Source organism: Somniosus microcephalus, unplaced genomic scaffold (genome assembly GCF_052327205.1).
Source record: "Somniosus microcephalus isolate GS21.2 unplaced genomic scaffold, FLI_Smic_1.0 unresolved_chr5, whole genome shotgun sequence".
Taxonomy (NCBI): domain Eukaryota; kingdom Metazoa; phylum Chordata; class Chondrichthyes; order Squaliformes; family Somniosidae; genus Somniosus; species Somniosus microcephalus.
Window position 1 is genome coordinate 51,203,138 of NW_028225183.1, and position 22,594 is coordinate 51,225,731.

At 42.4% G+C, this 22,594-nt stretch overlaps 3 non-coding genes across 3 annotated transcripts; all 3 read right to left on the reverse strand.

The window, feature by feature from the left end:
* Positions 1–16,660: 16,660 nt before the first annotated feature.
* On the reverse strand, positions 16,661–16,733 carry trnak-uuu (transfer RNA lysine (anticodon UUU)). Its single transcript has one exon. It is a non-coding gene; the product is annotated as a tRNA-Lys (tRNA).
* A 3,515-nt stretch (positions 16,734–20,248) lies between these two features.
* Positions 20,249–20,321, reverse strand: trnak-uuu (transfer RNA lysine (anticodon UUU)). The gene has a single exon. It is a non-coding gene; the product is annotated as a tRNA-Lys (tRNA).
* Positions 20,322–22,053: 1,732 nt separating this feature from the next.
* On the reverse strand, positions 22,054–22,126 carry trnak-uuu (transfer RNA lysine (anticodon UUU)). The gene has a single exon. It is a non-coding gene; the product is annotated as a tRNA-Lys (tRNA).
* Between the last annotated feature and the right edge of the window lie 468 nt (positions 22,127–22,594).

The following is a 22,594-nucleotide window of genomic DNA, read 5'->3' on the forward strand; positions in this document are numbered from 1 at the left end:
TGCTGACTTTGTCCAATTAAATTATGATTATCCAAATGTCCTGTTACTGTCTCCTTAATAATGGACTCCAAAATTTTACCTACCACAAATGTTAGGCTAACCGGTCTATAAATTAAGCCTTCTGTCTACTGCCCTTTTTAAATAAGGGTGTTACATTAGCAGTTTTCCAGTCTGCCGGGACCTTTGCCGAGTCCAGGGAGTTTTGGAAAATTATTACCAATGCATCCACAATCCCTACTGCCACTTCCCTCAAGACCCTAGGATGTAAGCCATCAGGTCCAGGTGATTTATCCGCCTTGAGTCCCATTATTTTACCGAGTACCACTTCCTTAGTGATTTTGATCGTGTTTAGCTCCTCCCCCCCTGTAGCCCCCTGTTTGTCCAGTGTTGGGATATCCTTAGTGTCTTCTACTGTAAAGACTGATATAAAATATTCATTCAGTGTTTTTGCCATCTCCATATTTCCCACCATTAATTTCCCGGTCTCATCCTCTAAGGGACCAACATTTACTTTAGCCACCCTTTTTCTTTTTATATAACTATAAAAACTCTTACTATCTGTTATTATATTTTTTGCTAATTTACTTTCATTATCTATATTCCCTTTCTTAATCCATCTTTTTGTTATTTCTTGCTGTCTTTTAAAGTTTTCCCAATCCTCTATCCTCCCACTAGATTTGGCTACCTTATATGCCCTTGTTTTTAGTCGAATACTGTCCTTAATTTCTTTACTTAGCCACGGATGGCTGTCTTTTCTTTTACTCCCTTTTCTTCTCAGTGGATTATATATTTTTTGGAAGTTGTAAAATAACTCCTTAAATGTACACCACTGATCATGTATCGTCTTACCCTTTAATCTATTTTCCCAATCCACTCGACTCAACTCCGCTCTCATACCTTCATAATCTCCTTTATTCAAGCTTAGCACGCTTGTTTGAGATCCATCCTTTTCACCCTCTAATTGAATATGGAATTCAACCATGTTATGGTCACTCATTCCAAGGGGATCCTTTACTAGGACATTTTTATTTAATCCTGTCTCGTTACACAGGACCAGATCTAAGGTTGCCTGCCCCCTGGTCGGTTCAGTTACATACTGCTCAAGAAACCCATCCCTAATACACTCAATGAACTCATCCTCAAGGCAGCCCTGCCCAATTTGATTTGTCCAATTAATATGATAGTTAAAAAACCCATAATTATAAATGCTCCCCTATTACAAACCTCAACTATTTCCTGATTGATACTCCGTCCAACAGGGTTGCAAATGTTCGAAGGCCTATAGACTACCCCCACTAGTGTTTTTTTTTCCCTTATTATTCCTTACCTCCACCCAAACTGTTTCATTATCCTGATCTTTTGACCCAATATCATTTCTGTGTATTACAGTGATTCCTTCCTTTATTAACATAGCCACCCCACCTCCCCTCCCTTCCTGCCTGTCCTTCCTGATCGTTAAATAACCTGGTATGTTTAGATCCCAGGCATTGTCACCTGCAGCCATTTTTCTGTAATGGCCACAAGATCATACCCATATGTGGTTATTTGTGCCATTAACTCGTCTATTTTGTTACGAATGCTACGTGCATTCAGATAGAGAACTTTCAAATATGTTTTGTGACACTTAGTTCCTGCTTTTGCCCTTTTTATTACCTTACCTTTTACTCCATACCTTCTGCCCCTTCCTGACACGCTCTGGTTTTTAATTTCCCCACTACTACCTAAGTCTATGACCTTCTCTGTTGTCATTTTTATTATTTGCTCTCTAGGAACCTCCCCCCCACTAGTTAGTTTAAAGCCCTCTCTACAGCCGTAGTTATATGATCCGCCAGGACTCTAGTCCCAGCATTGGCCAAGTGAAGCCCTTCCCAATGGAACAGTTCCCTCCTGCCCCAGTACTAGTGCCAGTGTCCCAGGAAGCAAAACCCATTTCTCCCACACCAGTCTTTGAGCCACGCATTTAAATCTCTAATTTTATTTGTCCTAGCCAAATTCGCTCGTGGCTCAGGTAATAAGAGATTATTACCCTTGTGGTTCTGCTTTTTAATTTGGCCCCTAGCTGCTGAAGCTCCCTCAGCAGAACCTCCTTCCTTTTCCTATCTATGTCGTTGGTATCAACATGGACCACGACAACTGGATCCTCCCCCTCCCACTCAAAGTTTCTCTCCAGTCCAGAGGAGATGTCCTTAACCCTAGCACCGGGCATTCAACACAGCCTTCAGGACTCTCGCTCTCGGCTGCAAAGAACTCAATATACAGCAAAGATATATTACATCCTAATATTCTATTGCATTGCAACTTATGATTATATTGCAAAGTGATATTCCATTACAATGTGCTATTGCATTGCAAATGGGGGTTATACTGCAAAGCGATATTACATTACAATGTGATATTGCATTGCAAATGACGATTACATTATAACGGGAATTTCCATTGCAATATTCTATTGCATTGAAATAGACTATTATATTCCAAAATGAAATTCCATTTCAACGTTCTATTGCTTTTCAAATGACAATTATATTGCTAAGTGGTATTCCATTGCAATATTCTATTGCATTGCATATGACGGTTATATTGCCAAGCGATATTCCATTGCAATGTGCTATTGCATTGCAAATGATGATCATATTTTGTAGCGATAATCCATTACAATGTGCTATTGCATTGCAGATGACTATGATATTGCCAACAGATATTCCATTCCAATATTTTTCGCATTGCAAATGACTATTGTATTGCAAAATGAAATTCCATTGCAACGTGCTATTGCATTGCAAATGATTACGATATCTTAAAATGGTATTGCATTGTAATCACAGAAACCCCACAATGCAAATAGAGGCCATTTCGGCCCATCAAGCCATATCCCACCCGATTCCCGTAACCCCTACACCAACACATATCCCCGTATATTTTAATCTCCCTAACACTAATGGTCAATTTATCATGGCCAATCAACCTAATCCACACATCTATTGGACTGTGGGAAGAAACCGGAGCACCCGGAGAAACCCCACACAAACATGGGGAGAATGTGCAAACTTCACACAGACAGTCACCCGAGGCAGGATTCGAACCCGCGTCCCTGGCGCTGTGAGGCAACAGGGCTAACCACTATGCCACTTTGCTGTCCTATTGCATTGCTAATGATTCTTATATTACAGTGTGATATTTCATTCCAAGGTTCTATTGCATTGCAAATGACTATTATATACTGGGGATACTCTCAGGACTCTCGGGAGCTGCAAGCCTACATTTCGTTGTACTGCACTTGTGCACTAACAATGACAATAAAATGACAATAAAAGTTGATTTGATTTTGATTTGATTTGATTTGAAAATGATATTCCATTGTAACGTGGTATTGCATTGCAAATGACTTTTATGTAGCAAATATATATTCCGTCCTAATAATCTATTGCCTTGCAAATTAGGATTATATTGCAAAGTGATATTCCATTACAATGTGCTATTGCATTGCAAATGATTATTATTTTATAACGGGATTTTCCATTGCAATGTTCTACTGCTTGCCAATGACTTTATTTTCCAAAATGATATTCCATTGCAATGTGCTATTGCATTTCAAATGAAAATTATATTGCTAACTGATATTCCATTGCAATGTGCTATTGCATTGCAAATGACTATCATTTTGTTAAGTGGTATTCCATTGTAATGTCCCATTGCATTGCAAATGATTGTTATATTGCAAAATAATAGTCCATTGCAATGTACTACTGCATTGAAAATGACTAGTGTATTGCAAAGTGATAAACTATCGCAATGAAATATTGCATTACAAATGACTATGATATTTTTATGTGGTGTTGTGTATGTACCTTTAAGAGAAGAACTGATTTATACTGCAATACCGGCAGTGACCACACCTGTATAAAAAGCCATAGCAGGCTTCTGTACGTCAGTCTTAAGTTTACCCTCTGTTCAGTAAATACCTGTTTCATTGTTCTCCTGCAGTCCGTGTATTATTGATACTCGGACACTAGAAGTGGTGTTCCATTGTAATGTCCTATTTCATTGCAAATGATTGTTATATTGCAAAATGATAGTCCATTCTAATGTCCTGTTGCATTGATAATGACAGTTATAGTAAATTGATTATCCATTTCAATGTTCTATTGCATTACAAATGACTACGATATTGTTAAGTGGTGTTCCATTGTAATGTGCTATTTCATTGCTAATGACTGTTATATTGCAAAATGATTTTCCATTGCAATGTTCCATTGCACGGCAAATGACTATTATATTCCATTGCAAAGTGCTGTTGCATCGCAAATGATGATTTTATTGCAAAGCGATATTCCATTGCAATGTTCTATTGCATTGCAAATGACTACAATATTTTTGAGTGGTATTCCATTGCAATAACCTACTGCATTCCTAATGATTGTTGTATTGTAAAATGAGATTCCATTACAAGGTTCTGTTGCATGGCAAATTACAATTATATTGCAAAGTGATATGCCAGTGCAATGTGCTATTGCATTGCAAATGTCTATCATATTGCAAAGTTAATTTCCATCTCCATGTTCTATTGCATTGCAAATGTCTATTACAATAAAATTGATGTTCCATTGTAATGTCTTGCTGCATTGCAAAGGATTACGTGATTGTTATGTGACGAACATAGAGCAAAGTCAGATTCCATTGCAAAGGCAGACTCCACTCCAAAGCACTATTATATTGCCAAGGGATATTCAATTGCATTGTTCTGTTGCATCGCAAATGACAATAATATTCAAAATGATGTTTCATTGCAATGTTCTGTTGCATTGCAAGCGACTATTATATTGCAAGGTGATATTACATTGCTTTCTGCTATTGCACCTCAAATGAATAATATATTACGAAGGAATATTCCATTGCAAAGTGCAATTTCATTGCAAATGACTATTGTAATGCAAAGCCTGCTTCCATTGCAAAGGAAGTTTCCACTACAAAGCACTATTATATTGCAAAATGATATTCCATTGCAATGTTCTATTGCATTGCAAATGACTACGATATTGTTAAGTGTTATTCCATTGTAATGTCCTATTGCATTGCGAATGACCGTCATATTGCAAAATGATATTCCATTGCAATGTTCTGTACCACTGCAAATGACTTTTATATTGCAAAGTGATATTCCATTGCAATGTGCTATTGCGTTGCAAATAATGATTCTATGGCTGAAATAAAGAATAGATTTGCCTTTCTAATCTAGGCTTTATTAACTTAAAAATCCGGTAGCACATCTTCAACACCCAGTCCCAACTAAAGGCTGGAAAGAACTGAATTTAAGATGGCCACCACAAATCACATGACATCAACTACCAATGAGATTACAGCATATATCTCAAGGCAGGAAGCAAACAACCAATCACAATACTTCTTACTAAACATAAAGAATAATCATCACATTCACCACTCCTTTTAAAAAATACTCCAACCTAAATAACCTTTACAATTTATAATTAATTATTTACAACTAAAACTATGCACAGACAAAATAAAACTATTCAACATGACACAATACTAAGTGAGCAACAACAAATAATAACATTGCACATAAGTATTAAGTATCTCTCAACTAAAACAATATAATATAATATTTCAACAATTTTAAAACATTACTATCAATTTAAAAGTCCATTTTCAATTGGTCGACCGGATATCTTGTTCATGTCGACCTTCTTAACCTTGGTGAAATTCCTTGCCCTCCCACACCAGGAGACACAGAAGTATCTCCTGCAGGAAGGCTATCCATATCCCGATTTTTAACGGTTTCCGGATTAGAAATCCCATCAGGAGGTAAACTGGGACGGTCATGAACATCCATCGAGGGCTGACTAATAGAAGTATAATTATCTGCAGTCGGATTGGAAATATTCGTAGTATCTGTAACAGCATCCACATTATCTGAATCATGACTATTGTTAATATCCTCAGAAGAGGGCTGGCCACCACAAGGAGCCAAGTCTTCAATTGAAACGGTACTTTCTTTCCCATCTTGGAATCGAATATGAGCATATTGGGAATTTGCCTCCAACAGCTCCACCTCCTCCACTAAAGGATCATATTTTGACAATCTAACATGGCATCGAAGCAGCACAGGTCCCTGCATAGTAAGCCATGAAGGTACCGAATATCCTGTAGTAGATCTCTGCGGATAGTTAAAGAGCCTTTCATGGGGGGTCACATTAGTAGCCATTGAAAGCAATGATCTAATGGAATGCAGGGCGTCAGGCAGTACCATTTCCCACTGTGTATTCTTAAGGTTCCGGGATGTCAAAGCCAACATAACTGCCTTCCAGATCACCCCATTGTATCATTCGCACTGTCCATTACCCTGGGGATTATACGGGGTAGTTCTGCTAGTAGAAATTCCCCGACTCTGGAGGAATTCCTTCAACTGGGAAGACATAAAAGAACTTCACTGATCCGAATGGATATACGCAGGCATCCCAAAGATGACAAAAAGTTGAGTCAGACATTTGATAACTGTAGCAGCTGATACATCTGCGCAAGGAAAAGCAAAAGGGAACCTTGAAAACTCATCCACAACAGTAAATATATATCGGTTTTGAGTAGTTGAAGGAAGAGGCCCCTTGAAATCGACGCTCAAACGTTCAAAAGGAGAAGTAGCCTTTATAAGATGAGCTTGTTGAGGCTTAAAGAAATTCGGTTTACACTGAGCACAGATAGAACATGATGAAGTCATCCGCTTGACGTCTTCAACTGAAAAGGGCAAATTCTTACTGCGTACGAAGTGTATCATCCTCGTAACCCCAGGATGGCATAAGGCATTGTGAAGATTAATAAGCGTATCTCCGTGAATCACAGAACAATAAGCCCTCGACAGCGCATCAGCAGCAACATTATCCTTCCCCGGACGATAAACTATATCAAAATGGTAACATGCCAACTCAATCCTCCACCTCATTATTTTATCATTCTTAATCTTTCCAAAATGTTTGACATCAAACATAAAGGACACAGACTTTTGATCAGTTACCAACGTAAAATGTCGCACCGATAAATAATGTCTCCATTTACGCAGTGCTTCTACTATTGCATACGCCTCTTTCTCCAATGAAGAATGTCTTTTTTCACTATTGTTCAAGGTAAGTGAGAAAAAGGCCACAGGTCTTCCATTTTGGTTCAGAGTGTGGTAAACCACTGTTTGTATTCCACTGTGTACATGCCTGGACATGCCGCGGCTGACTCCTCCCACAAGTCCTAATATAAAGGTGACTGCTCCCCAGCCCTTTGTATTCTGGATCGGTCGACCACTCGAGGCAGACCTTCATTCTTTTGTTAATAAAAGCCTTTAGTTACTCTCTTAACTCTCAGTCTTTTATGAGTAATTGATAGCGCATCAATTTTATTAACAAAATTTTTATAATGGAGAAGATCCTCACACCAGCATGCCTGGACTTAGATCACCGGGAGGCGGACTCATCCACCAAGTTTGCTCACTGGCTTAAGTGTTTGGAAAAATTCCTGACCGCCTCCGCAGCAATCAAATTGGACGAGGACAAACTGGATGTCCTGACCTCCAAAGTGAACCACCGAGTGTACTCGGTCATCCAAGATGCGACCTCGTACGCAGATGCTATCAAGCTCCTCAAAGACCAGTACACGCGCCCAGTGAACGGAGTGTACGCCAGGCACCTTCTGGGGAGTCGTAAACAGCAACCTGGGGAATCGACCGTGGAATACCTTCAGGCACTGTCTGTGCTTGGCCGGGCCTGTGGTTGTAAGGATGTAAAGGCCGCCGTGTACACAGAGGAACTTATCCGGGATGCTTTTGTAGCGGGCCACAGATCCAATTACACATGACAGCGACTGTTGGAGCAGAGTAACCTCGACCTCAACAAGGCCTCTGAACTCGCACTATCATTGGATGCAGCCTACCGGGGCATGGATGCCTACTCCTCTGCACCGTGGATGCCACGGGGAATGACAGCCTGGGACACGGTAGGACCGCCTCATAGCGCCGTGCCACCCCAGCCACACCCCAGCAACGGCCCAACTACCGCAGCAGTGTCCCAAAGCCAGACAGCAGTGCCCCAAGGCCGGAAATGCTACTTCTGTGGCCAGGCAAAACACCCCAGAGAGCGCTGCCCGGCGAAAAACGCGATCTGCTCGGGCTGCGGGAAGAAGGGACACTACGCTAGCGTCTGCAGGGGCAAAGCCACCCCGAACCCCAGCAACACCACGTGTGGGCCATGCGGGCCGCCATCTTGGGCCTCCCCGGCCATGTGCGAACCACCAGTACAGCAGCCATTTTGGACGCCTCCAGCCACATGGGGATCATGGACACCGCCATCTTGGATGACAGCCGGAATGCAGCAGGCCCCCAACACCGCCTCATCTGATACACCGACCCCTACGCTGGCATCCATTACACTGGACCAAGCGAGACCGCACCAGCTGGCCAGTTCCACAATGGACATTAAGGTGAATGGTCACGATACAATCTGCCTTTTTGACTCTGGGAGCACGGAGAGCTTCATCCACCCCAACACGGTGCGGCGTTGCTCTCTCCCAGTCCTGCCTGCGCACCAGCGGATTTCTATGGCCTCCGAGTCCCAGTCGGCGGACATCGGTGGCTACTGCATGGTGACACTCGTAGTAGATGGGACTGTGTACGATCATTTTAAACTTCTGGTCCTGCCCGACCTCTGCGCTGCTGTCCTGCTGGGGTTAGACTTTCAGTGCCACCTTAAAAGTGTTACGATGGCATACGGTGGACCCCTACCCCCACTCACAGTCCGCAGCCAGCAGCTTCCAAATTGCCCGCCGCACACCAGGTGCAACCTCTCCACACTCAGAGTCACCCCCCTCCCCCACTGTTTGCTAACCTCACCCCCGACTGTAAGCCCATCGCCACAAAGAGCAGGCGATACAGTGCCGGGGACAGTGTTTTCATTAAAACCGAAGTGGAGCAGCTCCTGAAGGAAGGGATTATTGAGGGCAGCACCAGCCCCTGGCGAGCCCAGGTCATGGTCGTTAAGACCGGCGAGAAGCAGCGCCTGGTCATCGACTACAGCCAGACAATAAATCGCTCCACCCTGCTGGACGCCTATCCACTCCCCCGCATAGCTGATATGGTCAACCAGATCGCGCAGTACCGCGTCTTCTCGACCATTGACCTGAAATCAGCGTACCACCAGCTCCCTATCCGCCCTGAGGACCGCCAGTATATTGCCTTTGAGGCAAACGGCCGCCTCTATCACTTCCTTAGGGTTCCCTTTGGCGTCACCAACGGGGTCTCTGTCTTCAAAAGGGAGATGGACCGGATGGTAGATCAAAATGCGTTGCAGGCCACTTTCCCATATCTGGACAATGTGACCATCTGCGGCCGTGACTTGCAGGACCATGACGCAAACCTCGAAAAATTCCTCCGCACCGCCCAACTCCTGAACCTGACATATAACAAGGAGAAGTGCATATTCCGCACAAACCGCCTCGCCATCCTTGGCTGTGTTGTGGAACACGGAGTCATCGGCCCCGACCCCGATCGGATGCGTCCCCTTATGGAACTCCCACTGCCCCACTGCCTCAAGGCCCTGAAGAGGTGCCTAGGGTTTTTCTCCTATTACGCCCAGTGGGTCCCCTACTATGCGGACATGGCCCGTCCGCTGATCAAGTCCACCTCTTTTCCCTTGATGGCAGAGGCCCGCTTAGCCTTCCACCATATCAAGGAGGACATTGCCAAAGCCACCATGCACGCAGTGGATGAATCCATCCCCTTCCAGGTGGAAAGCGACGCATCCGACTTTGCCCTGGCCGCTACCCTCAATCAGGCGGGGAGACCCATGGCCTTCTTTTCACGAACACTCCAAGGCCCGGCAACCAGACACTCCGCTGTTGAGAAGGAGGCCCAGGCGATTGTGGAGGCTATGCATCATTGGAGGCACTACCTGGCCGGAAAACGATTTACCCTGCTCACTGACCAGCGTTCAGTTGCTTTCATGTTTAACAACAAGCAGAGGGGCATAATCAAAAATGACAAGATCTTGAGGTGGAGAATCGAACTTTCCACCTACAATTACGAGATCTTGTACCGGCCCGGGAAGCTCAATGAACCCCCGGATGCGCTATCGCGTGGCACCTGCGCCAGCACGCAGATCGATAGACTGCGGGCCCTTCACAATGACCTCTGCCACCCGGGGGTCATCAGGTTCTTCCACTTCATCAAGGCCCGCAACCTGCCTTACTCTATTGAGGAGGTCAGGACCATGACCAGGAACTGCCAAGTCTGCGCTGAGTGCAAACCGCACTTTTATAGACCAGACAGGGCCCACCTGATAAAAGCCACTCGCCCCTTCGAGCGCCTGAGCGTTGATTTTAAAGGGCCTCTCCCCTCCTCCGACCGCAATGTGTACTTCCTCAATATTATTGATGAGTACTCCCGTTTCCCGTTCGCCATCCCCTGCCCGGACATGAACAGTGCCACGGTCATTAAATGTCTGAACGACCTCTTCACCCTGTTCGGTTTCCCCAGCTATATCCATAGCGACCGGGGCTCATCGTTTATGAGCGACGAACTCCGTCAGTTCCTGCTAACTAGGGGTATTGCCACAAGCAGGACCACCAGTTACAACCCCCGGGGGAACGGACAGGTGGAAAGAGAAAATGCGACAGTTTGGAAGGCCGCCCTGCTAGCCTTAAAGTCTAGGGGCCTTCCAACCTCCCGCTGGCAGGATGTGCTCCCCGATGTGCTCCACTCTATTCGGTCACTGCTCTGCACTGCCACTAACGCCACCCCTCATGAGAAAATGTTTGTCTTCCCAAGGAAGTCCACATCGGGGACATCGCTACCGCCGTGGCTGACGTCCCCAGGGCCGGTCCTACTGAGAAGACACGTGAGGACCCATAAAACGGAACCCCTGGTCGAGAGGGTCGAGCTCCTCCACGCCAACCCCCAGTATGCTTACATTGCATACCCGGACGGGCGGGAGGACACAGTCTCCATAAGAGACCTTGCACCCTCGCGGGCAGCAGTAACCCACTACTCACTACCACCCCCCCCACGATCCGATATCCAGCCCCAGCAGATGGCAGGCCTGGGCCCCGCGACCCGCTCGACATCTACGAGGACGACACGCCGGTGCCACAGCCTACGCAGGACTCGACGCCGGAAGCTCCACTACCCCTGCCGTCTCCACGCCGATCACAGCGGCAGAAAAGACCTCTGGAGAGACTCCAATACACTAACTTTTAATACACTTCACCCCGCCGGACTCAATTTTAAACAAGGGGTGAATGTGGTAAACCACTGTTTGTATTCCACTGTGTACATGCCTGGACATGCCTCGGCTGAGTCCTCCCACAAGTCCTAGTATAAAGGTGACTGCTCCCCAGCCCTTTGTATTCTGGACCGGTCGACCACTCGAGGCAGACCTTCATTCTTTTGTTAATAAAAGCCTTTAGTTACTCTCTTAACTCTCAGTCTTTTATGAGTAATTGATAGCGCATCTCAGAGTAGCCCCAATTGCAAAATCAGAACCGTCTGTCTCAATCACAAAAGGAACCTGCTCATCAATAGAATGCACAACTGCTCCAAGGATATCCTTTTTAAAATTATCAAAACATGTCCTGGCCTCCCATGATAGAGGATATGTCGTAACCCGAATAAGAGGCTGGATCTTCTGTGAAAAATTTGCAATCCAATTAGAATAGTAAGAAAACAGTCCAACAACTCGTTGCAAAGCCTTAGAATTAGTAGGACAAGGTAAATCAATCAATGGTCGCAGACGTTCTGGGTCTGGTTTAATCTTGTTTCCTGAGATAATGTACCCCAGTAGATTTACCTCAGTGGTCGAAAAGGTACACTTCTCTTTATTGAAAGTTAAAACAACTTTTTCCGCAGCTTGAAGGAATCTTTCTAAATTAGAATCATGCTCCACCCTTCATTTGCCACACACCGTGATGTCATCTAAATATGAAAAGGTGTCAGAGAGAGAGTTATCACTTATAAAAGCATCCATTGCCCGTTGAAAACAAGCAACACCATTAGTAACACCAAATGGTATTCGGCAAAACTGATGCAGCTTTCCACCAGCCTCAAAGGCCGGATATGGTTGATCCTTCTTAACAATAGGAATCTGATGATAAGCACTCTTTAGGTCAATAGTGCTAAAAACCTTATACTGAGATACTTTATTGATAAGCTCATCAATCTTAGGCAAAGGGTACGCATCTAATTGAGTATACCTATTAATAGTTTGGGAATAGTCTATTACCATTCGTTTCTTATGTCTCTCGTTAGTCGTGACAACTACCTGTGCCCGCCAAGGCGAACAACTAGGTTCAATGATTCCTTCCAAAAAGAGACGTTGAACTTCAGAATTAATAAATTCTCTATCCTGACTGCTATACCTTCTTGACTTGGTAGCAATTGGCTTACAATCCGGCATCAAATTGGAAAAAAGTGATAATGGAGAAATGGATAAAGAGGTTAATCCACAAATAGATAAAGGTGGCTTAGTCCCTCCAAATGAAAGACTGAGACTCTCGTGTAACTGAAGCACATCATGACCAATCAAAATATCTGCACAGAGATTAGGCAAAACAGATAGGCGTACATCAGTATACGTATTACCTAGAAGAATCAATTTCACAAGGCAACAACCAGCTACTTGTGAAGTGAGAGTCGTCTGAGCCATACACACCTGATAGGAAACAGGCGAAATTTTCAAATGCTTCTCCTTTGCAAACTGAAGACTTATAAAACTCTCAGTACTGCCCGTATCTAAAAGGGCCTTCACTTCCAACCCATTAACTTGGGCCGTAACTATAGCTTTGTTTAGGCCATGAGCAAATGCAGCAGAAATTGATGCAATAAACGCCCTATCTAAAGGCTGAATAGTCACAGAGGAGGTAATTGAACCTGATGATTTACACACACGTGCGTAATGACCTCTCTTGCTGCATTTACTACACACAGCCTCCCGAGCAGGACAATTCAGACGAGGGTGCCGGACGTTCCCACAAAAATAACACTTCTGAATCCTAGAGGCAACAGCCGCTGAAGTAGAAACTGTTTCAGAATCTAGTAAACCACTCCTATTAAGTTCACATAATTCCTTTTCATCCGGAACTGCCGAAACCACAGTCACAGGCTGATTAAAAAGAGCAAAAGAATCCGAACTTCTCTGAGCCACATCCAATGTAGAAGCTTGCTCAAAAGCACTCTTAAGATCCAAAGTCTTATTTTCTAACAACCGCTGATGAATTGATCTAGACAGTAATCCAATAAAAAAAGCATCCCGTACCGATTCTTCCTTATATTCTTCAGCCGTCACAGCCTTATAATTACAGTTAACACTAAGGCACCGAAGTGCTTGTAAATAAGTATCCAAAGATTCTCCCACCTGCTGTCTACGGGCAGATAGAAGGTGACGTGCAAATACCTCATTCTTTGCTTTAACAAAAATCTTTTCCAATGTAGAAATAGCCACTTCGTAAGTTTTACAGCCCAAAATATACTTATACACATCCGGAGCAATGTAGTTGATCAGCATATTCAGCTTATTTAGAGACTCTTGATCCAACACGCCCAAAAAGTTTTTTAATGTACAATACCAATGTTTCCATTTATCATCCACTCCTGCCGAATTAGGGTCAGCATTGAATCGTTCTGTTTGAAGATATCGCTCCATTCTGACATAAAGTTAATAAATTGAAATAAAGAATAGATTTGCCTTTCTAATCTAGGCTTTATTAACTTAAAAATCCGGTAGCACATCTTCAACACCCAGACCCAACTAAAGGCTGGAAAGAACTGAATTTAAGATGGCCACCACAAATCACATGACATCAACTACCAATGAGATTACAGCATATATCCCAAGGCAGGAAACAAACAAGCAATCACAATACTTCTTACTAAACATAAAGAATAATCACCACAAAGGCAAAGCGATATTCCATTGCAATGTTCTATTGCATTGCAAATGACTACGATATTTTAAAGGGGTATTCCATTGTAATGTCGTATTGCATTACTAATGATTGTATATTGCAAAATGATATTCCATTGCAATGTTCTATTGCACTGCAAAGGAATATTATATTAGAAAGTGATATTCCAGTATAAAGTGCTTTTGCACTGCAAATGTCTATTACATTGCAAAGTGATATACCATCTCAATGTACTAATGCATTGCAGAAAAGATACAAAAAGCTAATTGAAAAGTGATACTTATATCTGTAGGATTACAATATAAGAGGGTGAAATGATGCCACAGCGATACAAAGCACTGGTTAGACCACAGCTGCGGTACTGTGTTCAATTCTTGGCATCACAGCTTAGGAATGCAGTATTAGGCTTAAAAAGTGAAGCGTAGATTTACCAGAAGGAGACATAGAGTCCAAGGGGCAAATTACAACGGGATATTGCACAAACTCGGTTTTTTTTCCCTGGAATTTAGAAGCTTAAGTGGTGATTTGATTGAAGTATTCACGATATTAAGTGGAAATGCTAGTGTAGATAGCGAGAAGCTATTTCTGATGATTGACCCATGTGGGAGTAGGGGCCATAGCCTCAACGTTAGATCCAAGCCTTTCAGGAGAGAAGTTTGCGTTACAGAAATTTGTAACACACTTCCGCAAACAACAATTAAAGCTGGGCCAATTGTCAATTTTAAACTTGAGATTGAGAGATGTTTGTTAACCAAAGGTATTAAGGGATTTGGAGCAAAGGAATGCAAACGGATGACGATCGATGATTTAATTAAATGGCAGAAATGCTCCAGGCAGTAAAGGGCCTGCTCCTGTTGTTATAGGATCAAAGCACGACTGTAAAATTCAATATCGCGATTTGAAAGTAGCACCCGAACAGGGACTTGAATACTGGACCCTCAGATTAAAAGTCTGAAGCTCTACCGACTGAGCTATCCGGTCTCTTGCAATTCAAAGATCAAAAAATACTTTCATTGGCTGCAGTGCATCGTTGCATCTCCGACAAATTCAATTTACTTGTCTATAATCCAGCCTGCACAGCACATTTCTGCCACAAATCCAGACTGACTGCCTCAGAACACCATCACTTGAGAAATATTAACCCACCCACAAAAGACATGCTCGTTAGCAGCGGCGTCAGATGTGACAAGTGCCGTCCCTCAGATATCTGTATTAGATCATCAACTGTTCACCGTATTTATGATTGACTTGGGTGGAGCAATGCAGCACTGTAGATCGTATTTTGAAGATCGCACGAAGTTAGACGATCCGCTCGTAGTGCAGTTGGGAAATGGAGGAAACCAAATGGACAGAGACAGACACAGTAAGCCGGCTAAACAAAGGCAAATCGAGTTCACTGCACGCAAGTGTGACACCATCCACTTTGGAACAAAGTAAGATAGTTCTGATTATTTTCTAAATAATGGGAAGCTATTAACTTTTGAGGAGAAATGAGGTTTATGAGTCCCAGTTCACAAATTATTATTAGCTTGTTGACATGGAGCAAAAGACATTTGATAAAGTCCCGCAGATGGGACATTGGGCTAAATTTGAAACGCATGTAATTGAAGGCAAATTATTGACCTCGTTAGGAAATTGGTGGCACGACAGGTGACAAAGTTTACAGATGATGATCAGGTACATTAAATGGCAGAATATGACGAGTGGTGTCTCTGATTGATCACTTTTGGGAACTCAACTAATCACCGATTTCATTAACGACTTACTTGATGGGATTGAGAGCCACACATCCAAGTTTGAGGATGACAAAAAAGATAGGCGGCATTAAAATCAGTTGAGATGGAAGCAAGACATTTGACCAGACATTCATAGATTAAGTGAATGTGTAATTTTCTGGCAAATTGATTTAAATATTAGCAAGTTTGACGTGATTCACTACCGATCTTTATAGGAGTATTTAGAATACACTCCTTATAATGTTAAGCTGGAAACAGTTGATATCCAAATAGACTTGTGTCCCTGTACATATATCATTAAATGGTCATGGACAGGTACAGAAATGAATCAAAAAGCTAATTGAAAAGTGATACTTATATCTGTAGGATTACAATATAAGAGGGTGAAATGATGCCACAGCTATACAAAGCACTGGTTAGGCCACAGCTGCGGTACTGTGTTCAATTCTCGGCATCACAGCTTGGGAATGTATTATTAGGCTTAAAAAGTGAAGGAGACATAGAGTCCAAGGGACAAATTACAACGGGATATTGCACAAACTCGGTTTTTTTTTCCTGGAATTTAGAAGCTTAAGTGGTGATTTGATTGAAGTATTCACGATATTAAGAGGAAATGCTAGTGTAGATAGCGAGAAGCTATTTCTGATGATTGACCCATCTGGGAGAAGGGGCCATAGCCTCAACATTAGATCCAAGCGTTTCAGGAGAGAAGTTTGTGTGACAGAAATTTGTAACACACTTCCGCAAACAGTAATTAAAGCTGGGCCAATTGTCAATTTTAAACTTGAGATTGAGAGATGTTTGTTAACCAAAGGTATTAAGGGATCTGGAGCAAAGGAATGCAAACGGATATCGATCGATGATTTAATTAAATGGCAGAAAGGCTCCAGGCATGAAATGGACTGCTCCTGTTGTTATTTTCTTTGTTAAATGATCAAAGTGCGAATGTAAAGTTGAGTATCGCGATTTAAAAGCAGCGCCCGAACAGGGACTTGAACCCTGGACCCTCAGATTAAAAGTCTGATGCTCTACCGACTGAGCTATCCGGGCCATTGCAATGCCAAGCTCACAAAAGTACTTTCATTGGCTGCAGTGCATCATTGCATCTCCGACAAATTCAATTTATTTGTCCATAATCCAACCTGTACAGCACATTTCTCCCACAAATCCGGATTGACTGCCTCAGACCACCATCACTTCAGAAATATTAACCCACCCACAAAAGACACGCTCGTTAGCAGCGGAGTCAGATGTGACAAGTGCTGTCCCCCAGATATCTGTATTAGATCATCAAATGTTCACCGTATTTATGACTGACTTGGATGGAGCAATGGAGCACTGTACATCATATATTTAAGATTGCACTAAGTTAGACGGTCCGCTTGTAGTGCAGTTGGGAAATGGAGGTAACCAAACGGACAGAGACAGTAAGCCGGCAAAACAAAGGCAAATCGAGTTCAATGTACGCAAGTGTGACACCAGCCACTTTGGAACAAAGTAAGATAGTTCTGAGTATTTTCGAAATAATGGGAAGCTATTAACTGTTGAGGAGCAAAGAGGTTTATGAGTCCCAGTTCACAAATTATTATTTGCTTGTAGACATGGAGCAAAGACATTTGAAAAAGTCCCGCATATGGGACATTGGGCTAAATTTGAAACGCATGTAATTGAAGGCAAATTATTAACCTGGTTAGGAAATTGGTGGCACGGCAGGAGACAAAGTTTGCAGATGATGATCAGGTCCATTAATTGGCAGATTATGACGAGTGGTGTCTCTGATTGATCACTTTTGGGAACTCAACTAATCACCGATTTCATTAACGACTTACTTGATGGGATTGAGAGCCACACATCCAAGTTTGAGGATGACAAAAAAGATAGGCGGCATGAAAATCAGTTGAGATGGAAGCAAGACATTTGACCAGATATTCATAGATTAAGTGAATGTGTAATTTTCTGGCAAATTGATTTAAATATTAGCAAGTGTGACGTGATTCACTACCGATCTTTATAGGAGTATTTAGAATACACTCCTTATAATGTTAAGCTGGAAACAGTTGATATCCAAATAGACTTGTGTCCCTGTACATATATCATTAAATGGTCATGGACAGGTACAGAAATGAATCAAAAAGCTAATTGAAAAGTGATACTTATATCTGCAGGATTACAATATAAGAGGGTGAAATGATGCCACAGCTATACAAAGCACTGGTTAGGCCACAGCTGCGGTACTGTGTTCAATTCTCGGCATCACAGCTTGGGAATGTATTATTAGGCTTAAAAAGTGAAGGAGACATAGAGTCCAAGGGACAAATTACAACGGGATATTGCACAAACTCGGTTTTTTTTTCCTGGAATTTAGAAGCTTAAGTGGTGATTTGATTGAAGTATTCACGATATTAAGAGGAAATGCTAGTGTAGATAGCGAGAAGCTATTTCTGATGATTGACCCATCTGGGAGAAGGGGCCATAGCCTCAACATTAGATCCAAGCGTTTCAGGAGAGAAGTTTGTGTGACAGAAATTTGTAACACACTTCCGCAGACAGTAATTAAAGCTGGGCCAATTGTCAATTTTAAACTTGAGATTGAGAGATGTTTGTTAACCAAAGGTATTAAGGGATCTGGAGCAAAGGAATGCAAACGGATATCGATCGATGATTTAATTAAATGGCAGAAAGGCTCCAGGCATGAAATGGCCTGCTGCTGTTGTTATTTTCTTTGTTAAATGATCAAAGGGCGAATGTAAAGTTGAGTATCGCGATTTAAAAGCAGCGCCCGAACAGGGACTTTAACCCTGGACCCTCAGATTAAAAGTCTGATGCTCTGCAGACTGAGCTATCCGGGCTCTTGCAATGCCAAGCTCACAAAAGTACTTTCATTGGCTGCAGTGCATCATTGCATCTCCGACAAATTCAATTTACTTGTCCATAATCCAACCTGTACAGCACATTTCTCCCACAAATCCGGATTGACTGCCTCAGACCAAAATCACTTCAGAAATATTAACACACCCACAAAAGACACGCTCGTTAGCAGCGGAGTCAGATGTGACAAGTGCCGTCCCCCAGATATCTGTATTAGATCAGCAAATGTTCACCGTATTTATGACTGACTTGGATGGAGCACTGTACATCATATTTTGAAGATCGCACTAAGTTAGACGGACCGCTTTTAGTGCAGTTGGGAAATGGAGGTAACCAAACGGACAGAGACAGACACAGTAAGCCGGCAAAACAAAGGCAAATCGAGTTCAATGTACGCAAGTGTGACACCAGCCACTTTGGAACAAAGTAAGATAGTTCTGAGTATTTTCTAAATAATGGGAAGCTATTAACTGTTGAGGAGCAAAGAGGTTTATGAGTCCCAGTTCACAAATTATTATTTGCTTGTAGACATGGAGCAAAGACATTTGAAAAAGTCCCGCATATGGGACATTGGGCTAAATTTGAAACGCATGTAATTGAAGGCAAATTATTAACCTGGTTAGTAAATTGGTGGCACGGCAGGAGACAAAGTTTGCAGATGATGATCAGGTACATTAATTGGCAGATTATGACGAGTGGTGTCTCTGATTGATCACTTTTGGGAACTCAACTAATCACCGATTTCATTAACGACTTACTTGAGAGCCACACATCCAAGTTTGAGGATGACAAAAAAGATAGGCGGCATGAAAATCAGTTGAGATGGAAGCAAGACATTTGACCAGATATTCATAGATTAAGTGAATGTGTAATTTTCTGGCAAATTGATTTAAATATTAGCAAGTGTGACGTGATTCACTACCGATCTTTATAGGAGTATTTAGAATACACTCCTTATAATGTTAAGCTGGAAACAGTTGATATCCAAATAGACTTGTGTCCCTGTACATATATCATTAAATGGTCATGGACAGGTACAGAAATGAATCAAAAAGCTAATTGAAAAGTGATACTTATGTCTGTAGGATTACAATATAAGAGGGTGAAATGATGCCACAGCTATACAAAGCACTGGTTAGGCCACAGCTGCGGTACTGTGTTCAATTCTCGGCATCACAGCTTGGGAATGTATTATTAGGCTTAAAAAGTGAAGGAGACATAGAGTCCAAGGGACAAATTACAACGGGATATTGCACAAACTCGGGTTTTTTTTTCCTGGAATTTAGAAGCTTAAGTGGTGATTTGATTGAAGTATTCACGATATTAAGAGGAAATGCTAGTGTAGATAGCGAGAAGCTATTTCTGATGATTGACCCATCTGGGAGAAGGGGCCATAGCCTCAACATTCGATCCAAGCGTTTCAGGAGAGAAGTTTGTGTGACAGAAATTTGTAACACACTTCCGCAGACAGTAATTAAAGCTGGGCCAATTGTCAATTTTAAACTTGAGATTGAGAGATGTTTGTTTACCAAAGGTATTAAGGGATCTGGAGCAAAGGAATGCAAACGGATATCGATCGATGATTTAATTAAATGGCAGAAAGGCTCCAGGCATGAAATGGCCTGCTCCTGTTGTTATTTTCTTTGTTAAATGATCAAAGTGCGAATGTAAAGTTGAGTATCGCGATTTAAAAGCAGCGCCCGAACAGGGACTTGAACCCTGGACCCTCAGATTAAAAGTCTGATGCTCTACCGACTGAGCTATCCGGGCTCTTGCAATGCCAAGCTCACAAAAGTACTTTCATTGGCTGCAGTGCATCATTGCATCTCCGACAAATTCAATTTACTTGTCCATAATCCAACCTGTACAGCACATTTCTCCCACAAATCCGGATTGACTGCCTCAGACCACCATCACTTCAGAAATATTAACCCACCCACAAAAGACACGCTCGTTAGCAGCGGAGTCAGATGTGACAAGTGCCGTCCCCCAGATATCTGTATTAGATCATCAAATGTTCACCGTATTTATGACTGACTTGGATGGAGCAATGGAGCACTGTACATCATATTTTGAAGATCGCACTAAGTTAGACGGTCCGCTTGTAGTGCAGTTGGGAAATGAAGGTAACCAAACGGACAGAGTCAGACACAGTAAGCCGGCAAAACAAAGGCAAATCGAGTTCAATGTACGCAAGTGCGACACCAGCCACTTTGGAACAAAGTAAGATAGTTCTGAGTATTTTCTAAATAATGGGAAGCTATTAACTGTTGAGGAGCAAAGAGGTTTATGAGTCCCAGTTCACAAATTATTATTTGCTTGTAGACATGGAGCAAAGACATTTGAAAAAGTCCCGCATATGGGACATTGGGCTAAATTTGAAACGCATGTAATTGAAGGCAAATTATTAACCTGGTTAGGAAATTGGTGGCACGGCAGGAGACAAAGTTTGCAGATGATGATCAGGTACATTAATTGCCAGATTATGACGAGTGGTGTCTCTGATTGATCACTTTTGGGAACTCAACTAATCACCGATTTCATTAACGACTTACTTGATGGGATTGAGAGCCACACATCCAAGGTTGAGGTTGACAAAAAAGATAGGCGGCATGAAAATCAGTTGAGATGGAAGCAAGACATTTGACCAGATATTCATAGATTAAGTGAATGTGTAATTTTCTGGCAAATTGATTTAAATATTAGCAAGTGTGACGTGATTCACTACCGATCTTTATAGGAGTATTTAGAATACACTCCTTATAATGTTAAGCTGGAAACAGTTGATATCCAAATAGACTTGTGTCCCTGTACATATATCATTAAATGGTCATGGACAGGTACAGAAATGAATCAAAAAGCTAATTGAAAAGTGATACTTATATCTGCAGGATTACAATATAAGAGGGTGAAATGATGCCACAGCTATACAAAGCACTGGTTAGGCCACAGCTGCGGTACTGTGTTCAATTCTCGGCATCACAGCTTGGGAATGTATTATTAGGCTTAAAAAGTGAAGGAGACATAGAGTCCAAGGGACAAATTACAACGGGATATTGCACAAACTCGGTTTTTTTTTCCTGGAATTTAGAAGCTTAAGTGGTGATTTGATTGAAGTATTCACGATATTAAGAGGAAATGCTAGTGTAGATAGCGAGAAGCTATTTCTGATGATTGACCCATCTGGGAGAAGGGGCCATAGCCTCAACATTAGATCCAAGCGTTTCAGGAGAGAAGTTTGTGTGACAGAAATTTGTAACACACTTCCGCAGACAGTAATTAAAGCTGGGCCAATTGTCAATTTTAAACTTGAGATTGAGAGATGTTTGTTAACCAAAGGTATTAAGGGATCTGGAGCAAAGGAATGCAAACGGATATCGATCGATGATTTAATTAAATGGCAGAAAGGCTCCAGGCATGAAATGGCCTGCTCCTGTTGTTATTTTCTTTGTTAAATGATCAAAGTGCGAATGTAAAGTTGAGTATCGCGATTTAAAAGCAGCGCCCGAACAGGGACTTGAACCCTGGACCCTCAGATTAAAAGTCTGATGCTCTGCAGACTGAGCTATCCGGGCGCTTGCAATGCCAAGCTCACAAAAGTACTTTCATTGGCTGCAGTGCATCATTGCATCTCCGACAAATTCAATTTACTTGTCCATAATCCAACCTGCACAGCACATTTCTCCCACAAATCCGGATTGACTGCCTCAGACCACCATCACTTCAGAAATATTAACCCACCTACAAAAGACACGCTCGTTAGCAGCGGAGTCAGATGTGACAAGTGCCGTCCCCCAGATATCTGTATTAGATCATCAAATGTTCACCGTATTTATGACTGACTTGGATGGAGCAATGGAGCACTGTACATCATATTTTGAAGATCGCACTAAGTTAGACGGTCCGCTTGTAGTGCAGTTGGGAAATGGAGGTAACCAAACGGACAGAGACAGTAAGCCGGCAAAACAAAGGGAAATCGAGTTCAATGTACGCAAGTGCGACACCAGCCACTTTGGAACAAAGTAAGATAGTTCTGAGTATTT